Source organism: Gopherus evgoodei, chromosome 3 (assembly GCF_007399415.2).
Source record: "Gopherus evgoodei ecotype Sinaloan lineage chromosome 3, rGopEvg1_v1.p, whole genome shotgun sequence".
Classification (NCBI taxonomy): Eukaryota; Metazoa; Chordata; order Testudines; family Testudinidae; genus Gopherus; species Gopherus evgoodei.
The window spans coordinates 213,183,288-213,189,975 of record NC_044324.1 but is presented as its reverse complement, the minus strand read 5'-3'; positions in this window follow the sequence as shown (position 1 = coordinate 213,189,975).

Genomic DNA, 6,688 nt, shown 5'->3' with positions numbered 1-6,688 from the left:
TGCGAAGATACTTAAGTTTCCCTGTATTACATCACTCAGATACCTTGACCTGGAAGAACCACTGCTAGATGTGTGAGAGAGTTCAGTCTCCAGGCTGTCTATGATACAACTAACAAGGACTCCAATTAATGCCAATTGTGGTGGTCTTTTTGTACTATGGATTTCTGTCTAGTAGATACTGGACTGACCCCAAATTCATTCACATAGACCATCAAATGGCCACCAGATGGTTATATCTTTCAGTCAGTATTGACCTGAGCAGTATTAAAACCAGAAACGTAGAAATGAAAGGCTCTGGATCCCATTACCTGTCTCCCTGACCCATTCAGGCCCTTAGACTGTCTTTTTAATTTATACTTCCTGCCTTTAATTCACAGTATAGGTATCATACAAGCAGCAGCAGTACAAACTTCCCAACAGGCCTCAACCCTGCCCAGAGTCTATCTCTACAGGTCAGAGAACAGCTTAGCCTCAGTGTCCTCTCTGTTGAAAAGGCCAACAGGAATGCAAATGGTGGTTTTGTATTGCAGATACACTGTCTACTGGGAGCTGGTCTATGACTTTTCTCTTTGGCCACCAAACACTCTTCAAATGTTAACAACTATTTGGCTCACGGATCTCAGGACTGCCTCTGAGCTGGTACCCTAAACACAGTATGCTCTAGAGTCTATTCACCAGTATCTTGAGCTGTCCAGGTTTCTGGCTAAGCTTGGCTTTCATGAATGTGTATATCATAGTCATTCCAGACCAGCACTTTGAAATAATTTTGGCCAAGCACTTTAATCCAGTTTAAAACATGTACAAATACATTAATAAATAATTACACTTTTCACTTACATCATGTAAATCACCTTTATCCAAGGATATCAGAGCATCTCCACACATAGTTAACTAAGCTTCACAACCTCCCTCTGAGCTAGGTAAACTATAATTCGTGCAATGATTTACACTTGTTTTTAACCAAATAGTATAATATGCCTTCTAAGAATCTATTAGACCTCAGTTCTGCAGCTATTCCACACACATTACTCCCACTGATAGCAGTGAGAAATTTTGCATGTGAAAAGAGTGCAAGATGAGATCCATATGAAAAAAAATCTAATCCTGTTATTTAGTGGGGATTTTTTTTTCCATCCATTCTTCTGCACACAAAACTCTCAATTATTTTAATGGGACATAGACACATAAAGACTGCAGGACAGGGTCCTTTAAAAAAAAGGGGGGAGCCACCCAACCAAACATTTGTACATGCTGACTTAATTTAAAGTGTTAGCAGGACATGTATCCCCTGTGTAATCATAACGTCAGGTGGTGAAATCATTTTCAGGAAATTACAGAAGAGGGTCTCATATCACCATTTCCCCATTTAAATTACATAAAAGCCAGCAAAGGGTCTTTTGCCTTCAATCAGAAAATAAGTCAGAAAATTACCGTGGTTATCTAGTTAAATAAGCTGTTTAAATTTGTTTCAAGCAATGAAAATGTTGTTAGCTTCCCAAGTCCCAGTTAAATCATCATTTACAATGAATCATTTAAAATGTGTACTCTTCTGGTAAAGATCCAAAATAGCTACAGAACACATGTGGGTATATACTTATGATTGTTACTGCTTAATGTTACTTTATTTTTGAATAGATAAAATATTAAATCAGGAAAAACAAGGCACTGATTATCTGCAGAGATGCATCATTCCACATTTCTAAGATACCCATACTTCCTGTAGGTAAATGAATATTCACAATAATCTAATTTCAAATACTTTGTAGAAACAAATGCTTCTTAAAGACTCCTCAAGTAAAGGATTTCGCCATGTATTTCAACAAAGTGCCAACAGCATGTTTTAATTTCTCTTGTGTTTACGTACATGAGCATTATCAGCAATCTTTTAAGTGTCTATAAAGACATTGAATAAACGTGGGGCCTTATCCTGGAAACTCTTACTCATGCAAGTTCTTACTTGCACTGATGTTCCCAATAGTGGTTTAAAAATCGGTCTGTTTGCTTGCTTGTTTTGGAACTCAGTGGGAGTACAAGAAAGAGTAAGGAGCACCCACGTAAGCCAGGATTTACAGGAATCCCTTGTTTTATAACTTTATTAAATTCAGGCTAAGGAGGAAAGGATATTTATTCTTACACATAATGTGGTGTGAATCTCAGGATAAAAGCAAAAGAGTGACAACTTCTTCCTAAAGGGATTTTCTCCTTGTGTTTTCTATAGCTCAGAGACTCACCATTTTTAGTTGTGTAGTGAACAGAGTAGGACGATGAACAAGGTACGTAATATTGACACAATGGGACTAACTAACCAAAAATCTGTTTTTTCTTTACTTTAAAAGCTGTGATCAGAGCAGGAACAAACAGCATGTCATCCTTGAACACTCACTTATTCTCACAAAACAGCATATGCATGCAAATATTATCATGCAAAGCAAAAAAAGGACATTTTCTCCCTCATCTAGAGGACAGTCCCTTAAAATGGCTTGCACAGAAAAATAAGTGGTAGGTTCTGTCGGGTTTTTTTTTCCGCTTCTTTATGTTATAGATAGAAAGCTTGCTTGGTTGGTTTTTATAAAGGAAAAAGCTCCATGTTTTCTTGTTTTACAAATGTCAGGCCTTCCTTATTTTTCCGCAGGAGTCCCTGGCACAGATATGTAGGCTGAAACCTCTCTCAGCCTTTAAAGAGTGGAGATGCTGAGTTTCTGTGGTAAGGTGCAGGAGTAGGACTCCGAAGACCTGGGAACTGTTCCTATCTCTGCCACTGGTTTCCTGTGTGATTTTGCATAGGTCATTTGGGGCCAGTGTTTTAAAGGCATTTAAATGTGGAGGCTCTAGCATGGCAGTAGGGCCAGGCCCCTGGCTGCACAGAGGTAGGAGATCATCCTTCAGCCCCCCTGACTGCACCTTACCCTGACCCAGCACAACGGCCGGGCCTGTCTCAGAAACACCCCAAGGCTCTGCCCTTCTGTACCAGATGCATGAGGCAGGATCCAAGTGTGGACATGCTTAATGTGGGGGGATCCAGGTGTGGGTTAGAGGGTTCTGTGGGGGGCAATCTGGGTGCAAGAGGCTCAGTGGTGGATCTAGATGCACAGGGGCTCATTGGCGAAGCCAAGCTACCAGTGGGGAACTGGAAGCCTGCGTGCAGCAGGCAGACTCCACGTAGGGAGTGGAAAGCCTCCAAGCAGCCATGCTCCCTACGGGGAATTGGGAGCCCAGGCATCAGCCTGGCTGGGAGTGGGGAGCCGGGGCAGCAGCTGGGCTGGGAGCAGGGATCTGGGGGCAGTCAGGCTCTGAGAGAGCTGGGGGCAGCTTGCATGGGGGCAGCTGAGCTATCACTGGAGCCCCCTGTGACACTGCACCCTATATTTTTCACAGTGATATTATGGTACGACTATGACATAGATATAATGTATTTTATGCAAGATAAGTCATGTGAGGTGTCATTGGAAAGGTTATGATTTGCTAATATGGCTGTCCTATTTCTATGCATGTATCATTTTTGTATCTGAAGTTACGAATATTGACTATGTATCTATTTCACACAAAGCTCTTCCTGGGCAATGCCCACTAGGCAAAAGGCTCTCAGTCTAGATTGGCTGGCTGGGAAGGGCCCATTGAACTTAATAAGGCAGTCTACAGAATAGGTAAGCTTAGGAGAAGCTTATCTCCCACCTGGAGAGCCTTCCTGAGGATGCTACAGACAGTCTCTGAGTAGTGGCTGCTGTTGCACTACAGGGACATTGCATAGGCAAGGGAGTGACATCACTGTGGTTCTTCACTGACTTCCTCACACAAGAAGACTCCTGGAAACACCTGAGGAACAAAGACTAAACTGGGGTGAAGTGCTGGACCCAGGCTAAAGGGATTTTTAGCCTGTGAATGAAACACCTGGGGATTCCAAGCTGTAAGCAAGTGCTGCTGGCCCCTTAAGAATCTGCAGCCTGCTGTATCATCACGTAGGTTGAGGATTGACTATTCATATCTGATCTATGTAGTATATTAAGCTTAGTTTGTATTTTTTGTTTGATAGTTAATCTGCTTAGATCTGTTTGCTATCTCTTATAATCACTTAAAACCTGTCTTTTGTAGTTAATAAATTTGTTTTTGCTTTATTTAAAACTGATGTATGGGAGTCATAGCTCAGAGCAGGAAGCTGTTGTATATTCCTCTCCACATTGAGGGAGGGGGCGAATTTCATGAGCTTATGCTGTACTGTTCCCTGTGCAGTGCAAGATGGTATAATTTTGGGTTTACAATCCAGAAGGGGTATGTGCCTTATGAACTGGGAGCTGCCCTAGCTGCATGTTACTACAGCTGCGTATATCACTACCTGTATGTGTGCTGGTGAAAGTGCAGGCTGGAGCCTGGAGAGGGCTTGGCAGCTTGTCACAAGAGTACTGTAAAAGGGAGCCCAGGCTGATAGGTCAGGGGAGCTCAGTGGTACCCCAATTCCAGGTGGTACCCATCACACCCCCACCTGCTCCAGTGGAAAGCCGGGCTTTCTTGTCAATTTCACAGCGCCAGCATGGAGTCTCCAGATTGACAAGACTGACAGTCAGCAGCCCATGTAAGTAACACGGTTCCTACATAGATGCTGCATCGTCTTAACTACATCAGCATAAGCCTCACACCTCTCACGGAGATGGAGTTATTATGCCACTGTAGCAGGGCACCTATACTGGCGGAAGGTAGCATGTACACCGACATAATTAGCTCAACATAAGCTGCCTTACGACGACCTAACTCTATAGTGTAGAGCAAGCCAGTGATTAATTGTTCCGCATGTCCACTGAAGGCAAGACAAGAAGTGAAGAGCTTAATCTGCAGCAAAGGAGATTTAGATTAGATATCAGGACAAACTTTCCAACTCTCTAGGGAGTGAAGGTCTGGAACAGACTCCCAAGGGAGGTTGTAGAATCCCCATCATTGGAGGTTTTAAAGAACAGGTTGGACAAACATCTCTTGGGGAAGGTGCAGATATACATGATCCTGCCTTAGACCCCTTCCAGCCTTTCACTCTTGGATTCTATATTTAAATTCAAGCCCAGTTTTCAGACTTTAGCACCTAATGTCTCTCTAATCTTCCTGATCAAATAGGTTCCTTAATTTTCTCACTTGTGTGTTCATACTGACACTTAATTCCCTAGCTATCCATTTTAGACACTAAAGTACCAATTTGAATGACCAGTGTGGGAGATCAACAATTCACATAGGTACCCAAGTTTTAAAATTGCTCTATGTCAGCTCCATCAATATTGTGGAGATAGTCAACGTCTGTTATTCTTGTAGTTTCTTACAGATAAAATTTTATGCACTGATTTCAAGCTGAGCAGTTGGGCACAGGGAAGACTGACAGGCAGGATTTCAAGAAGATCTCAGCGTTGGCCTAACTCTACTGCCACTGAAGTCAATGGGTACTTTTGTGTTTTTTTCCCCCAGTGAATCTCTCATGTTTCCTGTCACAATCTTTTTCTCTGTCAAGATGCTGCTTTTTCCTATTAGTGCTGCTTCCTATTGACCAATGCAAAAATGCTGACTTTGGTCCCTTACCCACACAGAGCAGACGATGCTTCCATTTATTATCCCAGGTATAATTAAATGATAAACCCCTCAAAACCATCTGCTTTCCCCATTAACCCGTCAGGAGCTGCAGATCTAGAGGGGCACAGATGATGGGTTGGAAAGAGACATCCCACAATATTCATATTTGAGAGCATCGTTGCTGACCAGGGACCCTCCCATCACTCATTCACTTTCCCCTGCCCCCTCAGCCACAGGCCCCCTTCCCCTATTCCTTCCCCAAGCTACAACCTTACATTCCCCCAGCACAGCCTCCTCCAGCCACAGATCTTCTTCCTCCACCTCCATATGGACCCCCCAACTCACATCCCCCTCCTTCTTCCCCTTCCCTCCTCCGCTCCCAGCCACAGACCCATCACCTCTCCTCCGAGCACAGTCTCCCTCCTTCCCCAGGCCAACTTCCACTCCCCGTCTCCTCCTCCTCCACAGCCACGGACCCTCCCTCCTCCTCCCCCTCAGACCCACCTTCTCTCCTCCACCCCCAAGCCAGACTCCCTCCCCCAGCACAGCCCCCACCTCCCCCAAACATCACCCCTCCTTCCCCCACCAGATCCCCTCCTCCCCCCAGCCACAGACCCACCTTCTCTCCTCCACCCCCAAGCCAGACTCCCTCCCCCAGCACAGCCCCCACCTCCCCCAAACATCACCCCTCTTTCCCCCACCAGATCCCCTCCTCCCCCCCAGCCACAGACCCACCTCCTCTTCTCCTCCCCCCAAGCCAGACTCCCTCCCCCAGCACAGCCCCCACCTCCCCCAAACATCACCCCTCCTTCCCCCACCAGATCCCCTCCCACCCTCCTCCCCCCAGCCTCAGACCCACCTCTTATCCTCCCCCCAAGCCAGACTCCCTCCCCCAGCACAGCCCCCACCTCCCCCAAACATCACCCCTCCTTCCCCCACCAGATCCCCTCCTCCCCCCAGCCACAGACCCACCTCCTCTTCTCCTCCCCCCAGGCCAGACTCCCTCCCCCAGCACAGCCCCAACGTCACCCCCTCCCTCCTCCAGCCTCAGACCCCTCCCCCCGCCATTGACCCCTCACACTGATCCCCTCCCCCCGCACACACACACCCCTGTCCTCCCCGGCCCAGCACCAGAGCGAGCCAGCGC